The sequence below is a fragment of the Petaurus breviceps genome, unplaced genomic scaffold (assembly GCF_028583685.1).
Source record: "Petaurus breviceps papuanus isolate PSGF00001 unplaced genomic scaffold, PetGlider_PUasm1.0 91133, whole genome shotgun sequence".
Taxonomy (NCBI): domain Eukaryota; kingdom Metazoa; phylum Chordata; class Mammalia; order Diprotodontia; family Petauridae; genus Petaurus; species Petaurus breviceps.
In genome coordinates, this window is record NW_027187419.1 from 3,939,496 (window position 1) to 3,961,469 (window position 21,974).

Sequence of the window (21,974 nt, forward strand, 5' to 3'; positions counted from 1 at the left end):
CATAATCCTTCAGGGGAAATATGGATATTCAATAAAATAGAGGAATTTAAAGCATTCTTGATTAAAAGAGTAGAATAGAATATTTTACTTTCAAATATGAGAATGAAGAGAAGCATGAAAAAGTAAACAAGAAATAAATCATAATGGACTTATTAAAATTGAACTGTTTACATTCCTACATGGAAAGATGATATTTGTAACTCAGGAGACCTTTCTCAGTATTAAGTAGTTGGAGGAGAGAGAGAGAGAGGCAAGTAGGTAGAGGGCACAGGGTGAGTTGAATATGAAAATATGATATCTAAAAATAAAATTAAATGGTGAAATAGGACTATATTGGGAGGAGACAGGAAGAGATAGAATGGGGTAAATTATGTCACATAAAAGAGACAAGAATAATGTTTCATAACATAGGGTAAGGGGGGTAAGAGGAATTGAGTGAAGCTTACTCTTATTGGATTTGGCTTAAGGAAAGAATAACATACACACTCAACTGGGTATCTTATCCTACAAGAAAGTAAGTGGGAAGGGGGTGGGGGGGGATGATAGAAGGGAGGGCAGATTGGGAGAGTGGGTAGTCAGAAGGAAACACTTTTTTTAAGCAATTGGGGTTAAGTAACTTCCTCAAGGTTACACAGCCAGTTATTTCTGGGTGTGGTGCTAAGTATCAGAGCTCGGATTCGATCCCAGGTCATCCCGACTCTGGTGCCAGTGTTCTTACTTGCTGAGCCACCTGGCCGCCCCTAAGCAACTGGGATTAAGTAACTTGCTCAAGGTTACATGGCCAGGTGTTTCTTGGTGGGTGCTAAGTGTCTGAGCCTGGATTCGATCCCAAGTTATCCCAACTCTGGGGCCAGTGCTCTTACTTGCTGTGCTGCCTGGCCACCCCAAGAAGGAAACACTTTTCAAAAAATACAAGATCAAAGGAGAAAATAGAATAAGTGTGGGGGCATAGGATGGAGGGGAATATAGTTATTTTTTCACAACATGACCATTGTGGAAGTGTTTTGGATAACTACACATGTATAACCTATATTAAATTGCTTGCCTTCTCAATGAGGGCGTGTGATGAGGGAAGAAGGGAGAGAATTTTAAACTCAAAGTTTTAAAAACAAGTGCAGAAATTATTTTTACATGCAACTGGGAAATAAGATGAATAGGCAATGGGGTATGGAAATCTATTTTGCCCTACAAGAAAGTAAGCTGGAAGGGAAAGGGTGTGGGGAGGTTCTTGATAGAAGGGAGAACAGACTGGGGAAAGGAGTAATCAGAATGCATGCCATCTCAGGGTTGGGGGGAGGGGAGAAATGGGGAGAAAATTTGGAACTCAAAATCTTGTGGAAATGAATGTTGAAAGCTAAAAGTAAATCAATCAATTAATAAAAATGAAATTAAAAGGGGGCAGCTAGGTGGTGCAGTGAATAGAGCACTGGCCCTGGAGTTAGGAGGACCTGAGTTCAAATCTGGCCTCAGACCCTTAACACTTAGCAGCCGTGTGACCTTGGGCAAGTCATTTAATCCCAATTGCCGTGCCTTCCCCCCTCCAAAAAGAAAAAAAAATCTTTAAATAAAATTAAATTAAAGAAAGAAATTATGTTTGGAAAAAAAAAGATAAAGAAAAGGAGATCCAGAATCTTAAGGAAGGAAAAAACTCCTTAAAAATCAGAATTGGGCAAAGAGAAGCCAGTGAAATCATAAGAGACTAAGAAATAATAAAACAAAATATAAAGAATGAAAAATAGGAGAGATTGTGAAACTTCTCATAAGAAAAACAACCAATCTGAAGAAAGATCAAGAAGAGAAAATACAAGAATAATCAGACTACCTGAAAGCTATGATAAAAAAAATAATTAGCCTTGATATAATAATACAAGGAATAATTAAAGAAAAATGTCCCAAAGCATTAGAACAAGATTGTAAAGGGGCAGAGCCAAGATGGCAAAGTAAAAGCAGGAACTTGTTTGAGCTCCCACTCGAACCACCTCCAATCCCTGTAAAATATGACTCTAAACAAATTTTAGAGCTACAAAACCCACAGTGACCAAGAAAAACAAATCTCCCACTGAAGGCAGTCTGGCAGGCCAATAGAAAGGGTCTATCACACCAGGCTGGGAGCCAAGAGCAGTCCTGCATGAGCTTTGTGGGTCCAGAACTGGGGCTGCCCCAATCAGTAGCACAGACTGCCCAGAGCATCCTTCAGAAGAGTGAATCACTGGCAGCTGTGGTGGTTTCCAGACTTTTCAACTCATAAGGACCAAAGAGAAAGTAAAAGGTCAGTGGGGAACCCTATTCATCCATGTTGCGAGAAGAGCATGCCCCTGGGGCAGCAGAGGTGATGTGGGCTGCAACTACTATCGCTGCTGCTTCTGGCTTCTGGCCTACAGATCATAGGGAGAACAAGTGACTGTCCAGAGGTCACTTGCCAGAATCTCTCTGCTGGCACTTAGGCAAGATTTTCCTGCTTTGCCTTGCTTGGATATGGGTCACAGTCTTGGGTGGTGGTCCTGTTTCAGGAGTGCTGGTGTGGCAGTGATTGTTGGTGCTGTAGAGAGAAAGTCCTCCTCACAATTCTGAGGCAGCTGCCTGGAAAAAAACTCTGACAGCAGCTGTGCAAAACCCCAGAAATTTGGGACAAAGCTCCCTCCATTCTGGAAGCAGAGTTCTACCATGGCAAAGAGCTCAAATTCAAATAATTGAATGGCAAGATGAGCAAGCAGAGGAAGTGTGATCAAATGATAGAATCCTTTTTTGGGGACAAAGAAGATCAAGATATAGAATCAGAAGACAAAAAAGTCAAAACTCCTCCATCAAAACCCTCCAAGAAAAATATGACCTGGTCATAGGTTATGGAGGAGCTCAAGAAGGATTTTGAAAATCTAGTAAGAGAAGTAGAGGAAAAATTGGGAAGAGAAATGAAAATGATACAAGAAAATTATGAACGGTCAAAGGATATGAACAGGCAGTTTGAGAGGAAGAAATATGAAAAAATTTTCTAGATCACTATTGATTAGAGAGATGCAAATCAAAACAGCTCTGAGGTACCACATCATACCTATCAGATTGGCTATAATGAAAAAACAGAAAAATGATTAATGTTGGAGAAGATGTGGGAAAGTTGGAACACTGATGCATTGTTGATTTAGTTGTGAGTGATCCAACCATTCTGAAGAGCAATTTGGAACTATACCCTAAAAATATGTATACACTTTGACTCAGCAATACCACCTCTAGGGCTGGATCCCAAAGAAATCATAAAAATGGTGAAAAGACCCACATGTACAAAAATTCTTATAGCAGCTCTTTTTGTGGTGGCCAAGAACTGGAAATTGAGAGGATGGCTTCAATTGGAAAATGGCTGAACAAGTTGTGGTATATGAACGTAATTGAATACTATTGTTCTGTAAGAAATGATGAACAGGCAGACTTCAGAGAAGTCTGGAAATACTTACATGAACTGATGCTAAGAAAGGGGAGAAGAACCAAGAGAACATTGTACACAATAACAGCCACAGTGTGTGATGACTGACTTTGATAGACTTAGCCCTTCTGAGCAATGCAAGGTCCTAAAACAATTCCAAAGGACTCATGATGGAAAGTCTAAAATAATTTTTTAAAAGATTGAAAAAACAAAATTACTTAGTAGCTTAAAGTTGTTCTTAAGACAATATTGCTGTTACTGTATACAGTGTTCTCTTGGTTCTGCTCATTTCACTCCACTATTTCATGCAAGTCTATCCATATTTTTCTATAATCATTGAACTCATCATTTCTTATAGCACAGTAGTATCCCATCATAATCATATACTACAATTTGTTCAGTCATTTTCCAATTGACAGCATCCCCACAATTTCCAATTCTTTGCCACCACAAAGAAAACTGCCATAAACATTTTAGAACATATAGGTTCTTTTCCTTTTTCCCTGATCATCTTTGGAAATAGACCTAGTAGAGGTAGTGTTAGGTCAAAGGATATAGGTAGTTTAATAACTCTTTGGGCATAATTCCAGATTGCTCTCCAGAATGGTTGAATTAGTTCACAGTTCCACCAACAGTAAATTAGTATCCCAATTTTTCCATATCCCCTCCAGCATTTGTCTTTTCCCCCTTCACTCATTTTAGCCAAATTCCATTTAAAGACTTCCAGTGGGGGTAGCTAGGTGGTGCAGTAAATAGAGCACCTGCCCTGGAGTCAGGAGGACCTGAGTTGAAATCCAGCCTCAGACACTTAATACTTACTAGCTGTGTGACATTGGGCAAGTCATGTAACTCCAATTGCACTGCCCTGCCCCCTCCATAAAACAAAACAAACAAAAAAAACAAACTTAGAACAATGCATAATGTTCATAACCTTCCTAGATCATTGCACTGCTTTGAAACCTTTCATTTCTGGGGAATTTACTTTTGCATTTAAGTGAAATCTACGTCTCAACTTCTACCCTTTGGGACCACACAGAACAAATCTTTCTTGTGACAGGCTAACAAATACTTAAAGAGTTTTGTCATCAGCTTTATTATTACTACTTCCCAATACATCCTATTCAACTTTTGGACCAATTTGATAACTAAGTAGTCTGTTTCTTATATTGAACTGAAGTCTACAAGAATTAAATGATTCAGGTATTCTGGCTCTGGAACCCCATACAAACACTTCCTGTATGGTTAGGCAGTTTGTATTTTCAACTGCAAATAAATTTGATCTACTATTTTTATTATTAATAATACTCATTGTTATGATGATTAATACTATTTTTATGGTGAGATAGATTTTTTTCCTGCAGTCTGCATGTTGATAAAGGTGCATTCTTACCAATTTAACTGTAACTAAAGCAAATACAACATAACTTAAAGCACAAACCTTGTGTCAGTTCACTGATCTTTGAGATGATGATGCACATTTAATAACACTCACAGACACCATCAAATTTCAAAGTGCAGATGAAGCTATCAAACACACCAGGACTTAAATGGTTTAAAATATAGCAATGATGAATTCTGGGTCAGAAACTGAGAACATATAATTGTGATGAATGAAAACCCCCAAAACTCACTTTCTAGATAATTAATAATCAATCAATTAATTAGACAAGCCAATTATCAATAAATCGATGGATAATGGTTACTCTAGGTAACCAAAGATGCAAAGAGATACTCTGAATTATCCTAAATCCCTACTGAAAGGGAAGGCCCCTGACAAGTAAAACTCAACCGTGATTGGTGGACATGTAATGAGGAGGTGGGCTAAAAGTCTTTAGCTCCTCCTGCTGATAATGTGGCTTGATTATGAGACTCAGCAGCTTCAAGGCATTTCCATCTAGACCTCTCTAGCTAGGTTTCTCCTTCTCTAACTGTATTGCCCTAAATTCTAATGGAGGAGGTCCAGGACTGGGGATTCTTTCCACAGGCAAAGGATCACCCAGACTGTATTCTTTTTGTACTCTAAACAGAAATTAGGTTTCCCAATTGGGTGGGGTCCCTCCCACCTAATTAAGGAGCATGTCTCTTTGGGGTTAGGACCAATCTCATCACTCATCCATGCCCTTCAGAGGCTGATTGACTTTTTTTGGAGCTGGGCCTTAACAGAAATAGGAAGAAAAAGGTGGATGTCAAATTAATAGTTATTAATATAATAGTATAATAATAATTTCTCTCACAATAAGAGCTGATGGAATGTGTATTTGCTTAGAGTGTTTACAAACCTAGTTAAGTGATCTCTAAATGGCAAAGAAGAAAACTACCAAATTATATAACCTAGAAAGTAAATATGTATAGATACTATTTCTAGAGACCATGTATATTGTATGATAATAGCACCTTGCAGGTTTATGAGCATCAGTTGAGATGACACAAGTACTTTGTAAACTTTAAGGTACTTTGTAAGTGTTACTGATGCAGTTTAGAGGTACAGGGATCCCAAAACTATTGAGGTGTAGGGTGGAGTTGTCTGGAAAGAATTAACAGACTCACAGCAATCTTTCAGTGAGATGGCAAAAGGTTTATTTTAGTGATAATATAGTGGCCAGAGTTCCTTAGGGAACTCACAACCCAACAGGAGTGATATTAAAACTTATATAGGAAAGGTATAATGAATTGTGTGGCAAATATACTAATTCAATGGTGTTATTGTTATTGTTGTTGTTATCAGCTACAACATAGGAAGTCACCCTGTAATTCACATGAGATAAATTTCAAGAGATAAGATAAATAAATAACATATATAAATATATAATATATACACATAATAAGATAAGATGATATGGTATGGTAAGGTAAGATAAGATAAGGTAAGGTAAGGTAAATATCCTCAGATATTTATGCATAAATAAGGAAAAAACCTAGGAGCCTGATTCTGCTATTCACAATAGAATAAAGGGACTGCAAACAAGAAATCTGACAAAGTTTGTGTAAATGTTGGTACCTGACTCAGATTTGCTTTATCAGTTAAACTGATAAAGAGGAAATAATGAACAAACAATCCAGAAAAGGACACAATACACTGAATACAATGATCTCTTAGATGCCAAATCCATTAGCCTTTTTTTTTTCCAAATACTTTATTAACTCCTGGTTTACATCATTCATTTCTGCCAGATTTTGAGTTACAAATTTTTTCCCTCTTTTTCTCCTACGCACCACCCCAAAATAGTGGTCCCACAGGATATCCCCTCCTCCAATCTGCTCTCTCCCATATGTTCTCCCATACCCTCTTTGACTTTTCCAGTAGGGCATGGTGGATCTCTAAGCCCCAATGCCTGTATATTTTATTTCCCACTTAAATGTAAAATAGTATTAATAATTGTGTTTACATATTTTTAGACATTTGATTTTAAAACTTTGAATTCCAAATTCATTCCCTTCCTCCCTTGTCACCCACCCTTACTGGGAAGATAACCAGTTCAGTATAGGTTGTACATGTGTAACTATGCAAAACATTACCATAGTAGATATATTGAAAAGACTAACTATATTTCCCTCCCTCCTATCCCACCTCCCATTTGTTCTATTCTCTACTTTGATCCTGTCCCTTTTCAAAAGTGGGTGCTTCCAATTTCCCTCCCCCCAGGCTGCCTTCTTTTCCATCATCCCCTCTCTCATCCCCTTCATCCCTATTCTCTTGTAGGGTGAGATACTCTATTTAGTGTGTATGTCATTCCCTCCCTGAGTCAAATTCAATAAGAATAAGGTTTTGCCTTTTTGCCTTCCTGTTCTTCCCCTCCATTGTAACCATTTCCCCTTGCGTCTTCTATATGAGATAGTTTACCCCATTGTGTCTCTCCCCATCTCCACTCATTATATTCCTCTCTTACCTTTTAATTTCATCTTTTAAGTATCATCCCTTCCTATTAAATTGGTTCTGTGCCCTCTGTCTATGTATACCTGTAAACATATATACACACTTTCATATATGCCCATATACCCTCCTATGTAGACATATGTATATATATATATATATATATATATATATATATATATATATATATTCCCTTCAACTATTTTCATACTGAGAAAAGTTTCATCACTTACAATTATCATTTTTCCACGTAGGAATGTTAATAGTTCAACTTTGAGAAGTTCCTTATGATTTCTTTTCATTGTTTACCTTCTCAAGCTTCTCTTGCTTCTTCTATCTGAATATCAAATTTCTATTCAACTCTGGTTTTTCCATCAAGAATGCTTGAAAGTCCTCTATTCCACTGAATAACCATATTTTCCCCTGAAACATGATACTCAGTTTTACTGGGTAGGTGATTCTTGGTTTTAATCCCAGCTCCTTTGCCCTCCAGAATATCATATTCCAAGCCCTTAGATCCCTCAGTGTAGAAGCTGCCAGATCCTGAGTTATCCTGATTGTGTTTCCACAATGTTGAAATTGTTTCTTCCTGGCTGCTTGTAATATTCTCTTCTTGATATGGGAATTACAGAACCTGGCTATAATATTCCTAAGAGTTTTCTTTTTGGGATCTTTTTCAGGGGGTGATCTTTCAACCTCTATTTGTCCCTCTGGTTCTAAAACATCAGGGCAGTTTTCCTTGAGAATTTCTTGGAGAATGATTTCTAGGTTCTTTCTTTGATCATGGCTTTCAGGTAGTCCAATAATTTTTAAATTATCTCTCCTGGATCTATTTTCCAGAACTGTGGTTTTTCCAATGAGATATTTCACATTGCCTTCTATTCTTTCATTTGTTTGGATCTGCTTAACAGCATCTTGATTTCTCATAAAGTCACTAGCTTCCATTTGCTCCAATCTAATTCTGAAGGAATGATTCTCTTCAGTGAGCTTTTGAGATTCTTTTTCCATCTGGCAAATTCTGTTTTTTAAGGCATTCTTCTTCTCATTGCCTTTTTGAGCCTCTTTTGCCATTTGAGTTAGACTATTTTTAAAGTGTGATTTTCCTCAGTCAGGCTCTTGACTCTCATTTCATAATTTTCTTGCATCATTCTCATTTATCTCCCCAATTTTTCCTCCACTTCTCTTATTTGCTTCTTAAGGTCCTCTATGGCCTGTAACCAGCTTGTATTTTTCTTGGAAGCTTTTGGTGCAGGTGTTCTTACTTCACTGTCTTCCTCCTGTTCCAAGCTTTGATCCTTTTTGTCCCCAAAATAGCAGTCTAATATTGGATTTCTTTGCTTGGTTTGCTTCCTTAGTCTGCTCATTTTGCCACTCAATTACTTGACTTTTGGGCTTTTTGCCACAGTAGGACTCTGCTACCAGACAGGGGAGCTTTGTACCAAACACTGGGGTTTTCTCAGCAGCTGAAGTTATTAGCTGGGTGCCCTCTTTGAAGCCTCCACACACTCTGGCAAGCTCATCACACACACCAGGACCTCCACCCTGGATCGCAATCCAGATCCAAGCAGATTAAAGCAAGAGTGATTACCCCTCAGAGTCATTGCTTGGTCTCCCACACTCTGCAGGCCAGGAGCTGAAGCTGCCACATGGGTGCAGCTGCACAGCCGGCCACAACTCTTCAGCAGCTTCTTGCCCTGGGGGAAGAGGCCGATGCATTTCCAACTACTGGATCCCAAAGTCCACACTGTACTGACCTCTCCCATTGGCCTTTACTTGACCCTCATTTTCCTCAGTTTCTCTAAAGTCTTTCACAATGTTGATTATTTTCTCCTCCTTGACAAGTCTCCTTTCTAGGTTTTTGGAATGCCACTTTCTCCTGCTTCTTCTCCTAACTATCTGATCACTACTTCTGTGAAAAATGATTCATTTGACCCTACTCTATTCTAAAGAGTATTAATCATATTGATATAATTCCATAGGGGTAGTGATTATAGGTTCTGTAAATTAGGCCCCAGAGCTGTGATCTGCAGATTGTAAATTCACTTGCTTAATCATAGGAAGCTGGTTGGTTGGTTATTGTCCTTCATTCTTGAAGAGGACCAAAATGATATCACTCTTCTAAAGTCAAAGTGTGGTGTGTCTGACTGTGACTGATCAGACCAACACAAGTTCAAAATGTTATACTACAGGTCAGGCACAAATAGTCCATGTGAACATTTGGGGTGGATTCTTTAAATGTGTGTATCTTGCGATTTTTTTGAGCTATTTCAATTCTGCTTTGCTCATAGAGCACAGCATCTTCTCTAACATGGGCATGCTATGCCAAGAGGTCCTGTGTGAGTGTCTCCCATGTCACACCAATCAATTCCAAAGTTCTTAAGAGACACCTTGAGAGTGCTCTTGTATTGCTTCTTCTGACCATCATGTAAGTGCTTGCCCCCTGTGAGTTCTCCACAAAATAGTCTTGTCAGAAAAGCATATGTTTTGCCTTCAAACAATATGCTCTCTGAAGTAGAGTTTGAATGCTTGGCAGTTTAATTCTAGGAAGGACCTCAGTGTCTAGCATCTTATCCTGACAGATGATCTTAAGAATCTTCCTAAGACAATTCAAATGAAAGTGATTCAGTCTCCTTTCATGGAGCTGGTAGACTGTCCAGGTTTCATAGGCATAAAACAATAAGGTCAGCACAATGGCTCTGTATACCTTCAGTTTGGTAGTCAGTCTAGTACCTCTTTTTTCTCACACATTCCATTGGAGCCTCTTAAACACTGAGATAGCTCTGGCAATGCATGTGTCAACTTCATTTCTTCTCCATAGCATTCAAAACTTCTCAATTTGCTGCAACCTATGGTTCCACACATGAATAGTGGGATGGTGGCTGATGGAGCACCTATGTCTTCTTGGTTTTAATTGTTAGGTCAAAATCAGTGCAAGAAGCAGAGATTCAATCCATACCTTTTGCATCTTATCTTTGGAGCCTTCGTTGGGTGCACAATCATCTAAAAACAGAAAATCATGAACCAGCACTCCCTCCTTGGCTTGCAGCCTTTTCAAGTTGAACAATTTACCATCAATGCAGTAGCTGACCTTGATGCCATGTTCATCCTCATTGAAAGCATTTGACAACATGGATAACTAGAAGCTAACTAGAGGACCTCCACTCTTATTTTTCCTTATTATGGAGACCAAGCACAGTTACATGGAAAGTCCCTCAACTTATTTTTGTATCTCCAGACCACTCTCTCTTGTCCACCATGAGTATCTTATAACCATCTTATGACCAATTCTTTTTCCTTTTTTTTCCTTTTTTTTGGAGGGCAATTGGGGTTAAGTAACTTGCCCAAGGTTACATGTGTGGGTGTGTGTGTGGGGAAGTGTGGGTGTTAAGTGTCTGAGGCCAGAACCGAACTCAGGTCCTCCCAACTCTGGGGCCAGTGCTTTACTCACTGCACCACCTAGCCTCCCCGTGACCAATTCTTAATCAGTGAAGATGCTCCATGATTCCCTCAATCCTAGACTCCCTTCTGACATATCTTTTTCTTGGCTGATGCAACATTTTTGACCCTTGAAACAAGGTCTCTCTACCAATGGGATTCTGTATTTTGTGTAGCCCCTCTAGTGTGTTCAAGCATTAATTCTTGTATAAAGTCTTAAAAAATAAGGCCATGGAAAAAGGGGGCATCTTAGATTGTGAGAAAGATCTGAGGTCCACTTCATTAGAGGGGGGGGCCATGACTCAGAGCTCTGCTTCCATGATTTTTCTTGCAGATTGGGCAGTTATAATCCCCATACTTCTTAGTCTCCTTTGCTGAAATCATGCCCCCAAACCATAGGTGTCCCTTAGAGTTTCTGTCCTGAGTCCTCTTCTCTTCTCCCTCTACACTACTTTACTTAGTGATTTCATCAGTCCCATAATTATCATTTCTATGCAGATGATTCTCAAATCTGCCTGTGCTGCCCCAAACTCTCTGTTGATCTTCAATTTCACATATCCAATTACCTTTCAGACATCTTGAACTGAATGTTTGGTGACATGCCCAAAAATGGAACTCATTGTCTTTCCCCCTAAACTTTTCTACCCTCTCACCTTCTATGTTACCATAGAGAGCAACACCATTATCTCAGTCCTGCAGGTTAGCAACCAAGGAGTCATCTTAAACTCCTAACTATCTTTTGCTCCATCATACCCAATCTATTGCCAAGGCTTATTGATTTCACCTTTATAGCACATCTTGAATATTCCACCTTTTCTCCTCTGACATTGCCACCACTCTAGTGTAGACCCTCATCACCTCACATCTGAGCTATGGCAACAGCCTCCTGGTGAGCCTTAGCCTCAAGTCTCTTCACCCTTCAATTTGTCCTCTATTCAGTCACTAAAGTGATTATTCTGTTAGTTGAACCTGTTGTGACCCTATAATTCTCCACATTCCCTGAATATTTTTACTGACCACAATGTATTTAACTGAAAGTCCTCAGATCAAGAAAATTGAATGATGTCCTACCATGGGAAGAGATCATAGAAATCTTATGAGATGACTACCTCACCTTCACTTAAGGCAGGTCTGCACAACATATATCCTACAGGCTACTTGTGGACCACCAAAGAAGTCCACAGGTTAAATACTATGCAGGCTGGTTTTATATCCTCTACATTTTTCACAGACTGCCTGAAATCCTTTGATGGGCCACAAGCAGTCATGGGCCATAAGCCTGACTTAAGCCAAGTCTCCAATCTCTTTAATTGATTCAGAATATCTATGTAGGACTTAATTCAAGTTTATATCTGTTTCCCATCATGGGCATACTAGGAAAGAGTTGGAATATTGTAATGGGAATGTAAATTTTTAAGATCTTCCCTGCCCCTAGGCTAAAGTGCACCTGAAGCCTGGGGTGGGAGGCTTATTTTTCAATAGATACTTTTTGATTGGCCAGTGGGTCCAGAAGGTTGTTACATTCTCTGAGCCAGGAGAAGGCTATATAAACCCTGATTTGAGATGTTGTTTTGGGGCTCACTTTGAGAAGTGTTCTGTGATTTGATCAAATGAGACTCTGGGAAGCCACTGTTGAGAGCCCCCCAGCTTTGAAAAACCCAGATGTTGATTTGGTATGGATGTAATGGTTGGACGGTTTGGAAACCTGTCTATTTGATCTGTTTCTCTGTCTTGATAATTCTGTCTGTATACTCTGAAGTTCGGGGTGCTGACCTTTTTCCCCTGAAGTAGGTAAATGATACATATTTGACTGATTAAAGTAAACTTGTTAACCAATTTTGAGTTGCTTTCCTTTATTGAAACAGATCCAGGAACCTGTGTTGGCACCCACCCTGGGGATGCTTGGGATGCTTGCTGCTACAAATATATATCTGGAAGTTAATTAGTTCACCTTGCTAAATGTCCATTAAATTTTAGCAAGTAGTCGGTAATAGATTAGGAAGGTAAAAATTACCTAAATCTTAGTAACCATTAAGCTTCAGACTATGAGCACTATTTTAAAAGGTAGATAGTCATAGAAGAAATGATGTGCAAGTAAACAGGTGACTGAAGCCTTCCTTGGGTGCCAGGTGGGGTCAAGAAGTGGGTTAATGGAAGTGTAGACTAAACAATACAATCAAATAGATTCAGTACTGATTGATTAGTTGGACTCAGTTGTTAATAAGTCAATTTCAACTTGGCAGGAGGTCTTTAGTGGAGTTCCTTAATGTGGGTTGTACTCATTGGGGGTCTTCAAGGCAAGGTTAGATGACCACATGGCTAATATGTTACAATGAGGATTCCTTTTAGCTATAGGTAAGATTAGGTGATCACTGAGGTCCCTTCTAATTTGAAACTCAGTGATTTTATGTTTCTGTGATTTTTTTTAACAAAGTCAAGCACTCAGATAAGATGTCAGTGCCATGGATGAGCTTCTGAAAGGAAAAAAAAGCTCAGCGCTCCTACACTACGCAGAAACAAGCATGTTTCTTTTATTTGGCAGTAATTTAGCTCTTCCTGATTGTCCCTGACCCTGAGGTATAGCCAATTTGGACTTAAATGGATAGTATGCATATCAAATCTTACCTAAATTTTTAATGTCAAAGGTATCTTATTCACAGGCTTGCATTCTTAGAGTGTTATTAATGACACATAGGCTTATAAGATAAGAGATTTGGAACTCAAAGAAACCTTGGAGATCATCTGGTCTAACTCTCTACATATGGAAAAACTGATCTGAAAGGGTTAAGTAACTTGCTCGAGGACTTAGGATTCAAACCCAGAACTTCTCTCACTAAACTATCCAATTCCAACTACACAATTCATCCTCTTATCCCCCGAGCTTTTATTGGGATATGTAAATCAACCCTTGTATTGGTGGGAAAAGTGTCCTTGCACTCTCATCTTACTATTAATCAGCATGTTCTTGTTGCATTGAGATGAATTCTCCTGGAACAGAAATTAATGTTCTGTTGGAGGGCCCTCTGCCTTAGTCCTTGACCCATAATTTATATTGGAAACTCTATTAAAATGATCTTTGCATAGATGACTAGAACCCTGGGAGAAGATCAATCTATCCCAAAGAGGGTACCTGGGGACCAATAGGTTTTCACATCTCCAGAGGAAGTGCAAAGACAACAAATGATATTGCCAAATTTGTAAGTAGATTCATAGATTTATGGGGATGGGAGAGAGGTGAGTTCCTCAGAACATGGTCAATGCTAACTCAGTGTTTAGTCATTCAGAGTTCCTTTGATGGATCATTATTCATATCCAACCCTGTGACTATGACTGTTCATTCAGTTCTCTGTCCTTTTCCTTTACCTTTCCTTCTCTTCCTTATTTTCTTTTCTTGTATCTGGAAATACCTAACCCTTCTCATCCTATGTTATTCTTCCTTATGTCCTCCCATAAATGCTCTATAGAAAGTCCAATCAATGTGTAGAAAGCTCTCTTCAAGGTCTTGTTACATTTTAGACTTCTAGTTTGGTGCTCAATTGTTCTTTATTTTCACATGAATATATGATCAATCCATCTCCTTTTCAAATCATATTTACTTTTATGCTACTTTTGGCTCTCAACTCATCATTAATAATATCTTTCAGCCAACATGGACTATCCCTTATTATGTCTTTCCCTTGCTCTTTGGGTTACCTTTCAAGTTTGTTTCTTCAGAGTTCTATGCCCATACAGCATTGCCAGAATATTCTTACTCAATATTAGTTTTGTGTCAGTGATGGGTTTGGGTGAAAGAACTACACAGTTTTCTCATGCTCAGTTGAAAGCAGTGTAATGTAACTCCAAATGAAACAATCACAAACACCATGGAAGGCAGCATGGTATGGGGGAAGGAATTTAGAATTTTCAGTCAGGATTTGAGTTCAAATCCTACCTTGGCCACTTATCTATGTAATCTTGTGTGAGTCAATTAACCTCTTTAGATCTTATCTGTAAAATGAGGGGGTTAGATTAGATGAGCTCAGGGGTCCCTTCAGTTCTAAATCTATGATTTTATGAACTGCCTCAGGAATATACAGTTTAATGGGAAGGGGTACAACATGTAATGGTACACATACACAGATGAGTAAATGTAAATATTTTGAGGAGGAAGAGAGTCTCAACTGAATCTGGGGTTGGTGGAGGGAAGTACCATCAAGGAAAACTTCAAGCAAGAGGTAACAAGTGATCTGAGACAGGAAAAGAAGATGAGGATTCAGAGAAGCAAAGTCCACCAGTGGACAGAATTCACTCTCTGTCTGCAGAACAGTCTCAGTAGCTCTGAACCAACAGCAAGGTTCCCAAACTTCTGCAACAACAGCACTGTCCTTCACCAGTGGACAGAATTCACTCTCTGTCTGCAGAATAGTCTCTGGAGCTCTGAACCAACAGCAAGGTTCCCAGAATTCTGCAACAACAGCACTGTCCTTCACCAGTGGACAAATCTGGCAAAACAACATTAAAACAGACAAAGTACCAGCATAACAGCCATGTCTCCTCAGACCTTGGCATCTCTGGGTGGCAGCTCTCAAAAGTCCTGGGCAATTCAAAGTGGCCCTCAGCAATCCTCTCAGTCTCTCTCTCTGCCTCCATGATGCTGCTTACAAAAAGTTCTTCTGCCTCTCTCTTGTGTCTCTCCAAATCTATGTCACCAGCTCCTCCCACTTCATTCCTCTCTTTTCACATCAACAAGTCCATCCTGCAAGTGGCATTCACAAGCTCTGGGTTTAACACGATCAAACAAAAAACAAGCCAATACAGGAGCATCTTTAAATTCCATTACAAGCCTGTAGGATGATGATGTAATTTTAGGGTTTGTAATGGAGGTTGGAGATTTAGGGACAGGATAAGTACAAACAAGGTAAGGAAGGTGGTTGCTTGCAAGATAAGGAAAAATTGTCATGACACAGGATGGGGAAGATGAATGACACAGCATGGAGAACACAGGATAAGGGGGCCAAAAGCAATTCCATTGGTACAAGTTGCATGGTATTTCAAGCTAAGGGGAAGGAGCATTAAGGCATCCTCAAGCTACAGGATGGGCTAAGAAGAAGCCTCAAACCCCTTCAGGTGCCTGGAAAAGTAACCCTTAGGGCACCTTTGTATCCACATCATTTCCCATTCATTATAATTCTTCTATACAGCATGACTAATGTGAAAATGTTTTTAATAAGACTGCGTGTGTAGAGCCCACATCAGATTGCCAGCCATCATGAAGAGGGAGGACAGAGGGAGGGGGAGAAAATTTTAAACTTATGGAAGTGAATATTGAAAACTAAAAATAAATAATTTATTTTTTTTAAATCCAATTTAACTTCTTATGCTGACTAGTGATAAATAAAAACCATGATTGAAAAAGCCACAATGTGAAAGGGATAACTGTATGTAACCCTCACCTCTTCCCTCCTGAGCATACTGCACTGTAACTCCATCCCACCCCTCATTAAAAAATGTTTCTGCATCTCTGATTTCAAATGTGGAAACGTCTAATGACTTGAGATTTCTCTAGTTGCTTGGATTATATTCCTAGACATACAACTAAATATCTGGTGATAAATACCTCCCAATTGGAACTGAACTGGGTAGAGTTGACGGAAGTTATTAAATAGGGAACAATTAATGTCTGTGTTGAATTGCATCTATTCTCCAAAATAAATATGCTTTTATGTATTCCATTTGGGCTGTAGAAAAGATATTTTTTGATAACCTTGTATATTATAAACACAAACAGGGATTGTGCAAGAAACAGTTCTAAACATAACAGCATATCTTTGGGAGGGGCAGAATAGGAAGAAAATGTAGTCAACCCAAGAAGTCTGAAAATAGTAGGATTTGAAGCCAATGTAGATGGAGAATTTGCCATGTTGCACAGCTCTGCTCATGCTTCATGCCCATTGAACCACACAGCTTCCTTGAAGTAATAACACAAGCAGTCACTCAGCAGACCATTCAGGTAAGAGATGTTCCTGATGTTGATTTTTGTGATCTAGGCTAAATTGCTTTTAACAAGAGGAGCAGCTGTGAGAACACACCCCAACTGGCAAAGTGATGGCTGTCTCTCTCTTTCAGTGACTTGCTTGACCCTTCATCCTTTTTTTTTCTTTTGGTTCTAGTGTGTATGTTACCTTGGTCCCCATTACCTGGAGGCCAGATATGTTATCTTTTACTCCTCCTCTAGGATTCACTAATACCCTCAAGAGATTAGGAGGTGTCTAGTCTTTCTAACTTTGACTCTGACCCTCTCCAATGGTATTCTCCCCAATTCTAAAGGTACTCTGCTCCTCAGTCCAAATTTCAAAGTCTGATTAGGTTTTTCAAAGCAGTATTTACTTTAATGGTTTAGCAAGAATAATCATACAAACAACAGCTGGAGGGCATAGACCCTCTGTACAATTCCTTTGTCTCTTGGGAGAGAAAGGGGATTAGGTTCATAGTTTAGCTCAGTTCCTATTCAGTACAATCCAGCTAAGTTCCACGTCCAAAGACCCATTAGGCTAGAGTCCTAAGCACCCTGACTTCTAAGGGTCTTCCTATGGGTACTGATAGCAATATTTGGCCTGGAATTCTGACTCTAAGGTCACTAAGGCTCCAGTTTTGTTCCAGGGATGCCACTGCCTGAGTCTAGAATTGAAAAGGACAAATGCAAGAAAACAAAACCAAAATCTTGGGGCCACTGGGTAAAAGGGAGAGGGGAGGAGACTGCAGTCCCTTCCTCCCTACCCAGGTCAGTTCACTGTGCCTGTGATGTGGGTGAAGTAGATCTTCATCATTTCTGGAAAAAGAAAGAACAACTGTCTCAGACCCATAGTTTCGAAGACTCAGCTTATTTCAACTGCACAGCCAAATGGAAAGAGTCTGCTGCCTCATATATGGTATGTTAACACAAAATATGTTCTTCTAGAAGTTAGTCCTTTTATCTTGGGGTTACCTGGGCACATTCCCCCAAACTGTTACATCTAACTGGTAGATGATTCTTCTGATAATAATGTTGTGGTTAGAGTAGCTCCCACCAAATTCTTGTGGCTTTCTTAAGCATCTGCATCTGGGACAAGGATGTATTTTCATTTTCATCTTAGTTGTAATTGCATCATCCAACTTACTATAATTCTTTCCAATAGTTAGAGAAATGACAGTAATAAGGAAGGGAAAGGAAGAAGCTTTTATTAAGCACGTACTATGTGCTTGACACTGTGTTAAGTATTTTGCAAATAGCATCTCACTCTATCTTCACAACATCCTTAAAAGGTAGGTACTATTATGATCCCCGTTTTATAACTAAGGAAACCGAGGCAAAAAGCTATTAAGTAACTTGTTCAGGGACACAGTTCTAGCTGAGGACAAATTTAAACTCAGACCTTCCCGACTCCAGGTCCAGAGTTTCATACATTGTGCCACCTATCTGCCTCATTACTTTCTAAGTAGTCAGATTTCTAGCCATGTCAAATGTTCCTAAGAAAGATGACCATAACAGAGCAGCATAGAGAAGATATCCTGGATTTTACAGTTTTCAAAATCCATAAGTACACAAGACTCCCACACTGGCCAATCTTAGGCCCACTCAAATATGATCATATTTCAGTTCAACTTAAAAAAACAAAATGAACAGATTTCCAGGCAATTTCAGCTTTGCAAAAGTGGGACTGGAGGTAAGGGGTCCCTGTCACTATAAGCCTTGAAAAATGACTAAAAAAATCTACTCCCCAAGGATCTGGTAACAGAAATTTATGTTACAGTTATAGATTAGACTAAAAAATGTTTAAAGTTCCTCATGATGCTGAGATTTTTTGTTGAGTCATTTTTAAGTGGTATCAGATTTTGTGACCTCAGTTAGGGTTTTCTTGGCAAGGATCAGAGTGGTTTGCCATTTCCTTCTTCAGAGAATAGATATCTAGATTTAAATTCAAATTCAAGTAGTAACAAGTAGTAACCTATAGTAGCAGATACCCCTTAACTCCAGTTCCACTTTTGCAAAGCTATAATTGCTTAGAAATCTACTTGTCAAGGATCTTGCAGCAGACATTTATGTCACAGCTATAGATTAGCTTAAAAGATGTTAAAAGTTCCTCATGATGCTGGGATTTTATGTTTATCTGGTTGTTTTAGTTTAGAGTGAGGAGGTGTTAAGATAAATATTGGTATAATATTTATCATACATTTGTGTAGGGATAGACCTGGGGTTAGCAAATTCCTTCCAAATCAAATTCAGCCAGCCTCCTGTTTTCATATAACTGAAGAGGAAAGATGGTGTTTCACAATTTTATATTTTTATTTGATATATTTTGGGAAGATTTGCATTTTTAAATATAATAAAACTTTCCTTAATAATGTAAAAACAGCAACATTCTTAGCTCTAAGGCTGTACAAAAACAGACCACAAATGGCTGGATTTAGCCCACAGGCCATAGTTTGCCCACAAATTCACATGGTCCATACAAACTTAGCATATAATAAAGCCATAAGAGGTGACCAGTGAACTTACATATATAATACTTTGTACAGGAGGGGTCATCCAAGGGCTACTGCCAATAGAGAAGTCTCCATGTCTAATTTTATGTTTGCTCCTTTAAGATTCCTTCATACTTGGCCTTCTAGTGCTATTAAAATTTGTAACTATGGCTTTACAGTATATAGCATTGTTGGGGTTTCCTTTGTTTGCCAGGCATTGCTTTGAGGAAAGAGGTGGAACATGAAGTGGGTAAAAATCTAGAGTATCATGCTATACAGGCAAATGTTACATATTCAGGTGCTGATGATTCTGTCAATATTAATGTCCCAGCTAAAGTCTCATATATTTCCATAGTGATATGGATACAAATAAAAATAACCCTAGGGGTTAAGAATAATATTAAGGGTTGCTTTTCTGGTACTTTGCGAGGCCCCTCCTGAGGCAGGGAGAGGCTCATTCTGTAGCTCATCTTGTAGCTTGAGAGTACCCAAAAGTCCTTTTCCCCTTATCTTGAAATACCATAAAACTTCTCCTTAACTTATACCAAAAGAATTGCTTTTGATTTCCTTATCCTGTGTCCTACTTGTCCTTAATCCTTAACCTGTGTCCCCCTCTGTCCTGTACCATAAAATTCCTTGTTTCCCTCATCCTGTGTTATAAAATTTCCAGTCCCCCTTTATCTTGTCCTTAATCTTTAACCACCATAAAATCTCTAAAACTACATCATCATCCTGGACAGGCTGTATAGCTTTCTGTCTATATAAAGCTAGGCCCCACCCCCCACCCCCAAATACCAGCCCAGTGGCTAGAATAAAAAGTCTGTGCTTTCACATTAAATAAAGCTCCCAATGGCTAAAAGAGAATGTCATCTAAGTGAATTTTTTCACACCCAAACCACTCTCCTGACTTTGATCTCAACAATAGGAAGCTTTTCCTAATCCCTCTTAATTCTGATGCCATCTTTATTCTTTCTGTTTATCCTGTATACAGATTATTTACTCATGGTTATTTGGATATTGTAAGTTCCTCAAGGGTAGAGGCCTTTCTTTGTATCCTCATTCCTTAGGTACTTAATAAACGTTTATAAACTGACAAATAAGTAAATGCGAATACTTTGAAAGTTGAGGATAGGCATTAGAATTTTATCTTCCTTTAGTGCAAAGGAAATGTAAAGCTAAAATTCTAATACCCATCCCCAACTTTCAAAGTATTTCATTTTTTAATAAAAGAGGAAGAATTTAAAGGTAAATCATAAAAATGTACATTATAAAGCATGAGTAATCGAAGCTTTTTTGATACTGGTTAAAGCAAAGAAAACTAGATTGATGAAATAAATTAGATAAGCAAGTCCTTAAAATAAATACACATAACAGTGTAATGGTTTGTTGTTTAGCAGTGTAGTGAGTGAGCTAAAAATCCCAAGCTACTGAAAGGATTTCTTATTGGATAAGAACAGCTCAAAAAATAGAAAAACAATTTGACAGAAAGTAGGTTTAAACAAACATTTTACACCATTTACCAAAATAAACTCCAAATGGATAGAAGTCAAGTCAATAAGCATTTATTAAGTACCTAATATGTGTTGGACATTATGCTTACTTCTGGGCTACAACAAAGGCCCCAAATAGTACCTACTCTCAATGAGCTCATAGTCCAATGGGAGAGATGACAAGTAAACAATTAAGTTCAAAGATTAACTGAAGACTATCACAAAGGGAAAGTACTAGCATCAAGAGAAATATCAAAAAGCTTCTTATAGATGGTTGGATTTTTAACTGAGACTTAAAGGAATATATTGAAAACAAGGAATAGAGAAGAGAAGGGAAAGAATTCCAAGCATGGAACACGACTAGGGAAAATGGCCAGAGTCAGAAGATGGAATGTCTGATTCAAGTAAAAGCAAGGAACCCAGTCTCACTGGATTACAGAATATATTGAGAGGATTACAGTAAAAGGAAGGAAGGAAGGAAAAGAAAGACATCAGGTTATGAAAGACTTTAAAAAACAAATAGAGGATTTTATATTTGATCCTAATAGGGAAGTGCTAACTTCCCCTAATAGGGAAGAGAACCAGTTTATTGAATGAAAGTGCAACATTTTCAGTCCTGTGCTTTAGGAATATCAATTTGACAGGTAGCTAGAGGGTGAACTGGGGTGGGAAAAGACTTGAGCCAGGGAAACTAGTCAAAAGGTTATTGCAATAGTCCAGACATGAGATGACAAGTTGAACCAGTATGGTAGCAATGTCAGAGAAGAGAAGAGGATGTATATGAAAGATAATCACAAAGATAGATCTGACAGAACTTGTCAAAAGATTGCAGGGGAGTTCGGGGTAAAAGAATGAGAAGCAGGGAATGCCACATAGTCTATGAGCCTCGAAGAGTGGGAGGATAGTGGTGTCCTCAAGCATGTTAATGTTAACTTAGGAAAAGAGGAAGGTTTGGGGAGAAAGATAATGAGTTGTTTTGGACATGTTGAATTCATTGTCTAAAGGACATTCAGTTTGAAGTGTATAATAATTCGCTGGAGATGCAAGCCTCAGGGTCAGGAAAGAAGTTAAAGCTAAACAAACAGATGTGATAATCATTTATGAGGTGATAATATCACCTCCAACATTTGGAGATTATATAATTAAACATAATTACATTAAAAAAACACTATATAGGAGCTAATGAGATTCAGGAAAATCATATATATATATGTGTATATATATATATATATATGGAGAGAGAGAGAGAGAGAGAGAGAGAGAGAGAGAGAGAGAGAGAGAG

At 38.6% G+C, this 21,974-nt stretch overlaps 1 pseudogene; it reads right to left on the reverse strand.

The window, feature by feature from the left end:
* The window catches only part of LOC138154808 (NXPE family member 4-like), a 362,284-nt pseudogene that overhangs the window by 34,798 nt on the left and 305,512 nt on the right, over window positions 1-21,974 (reverse strand).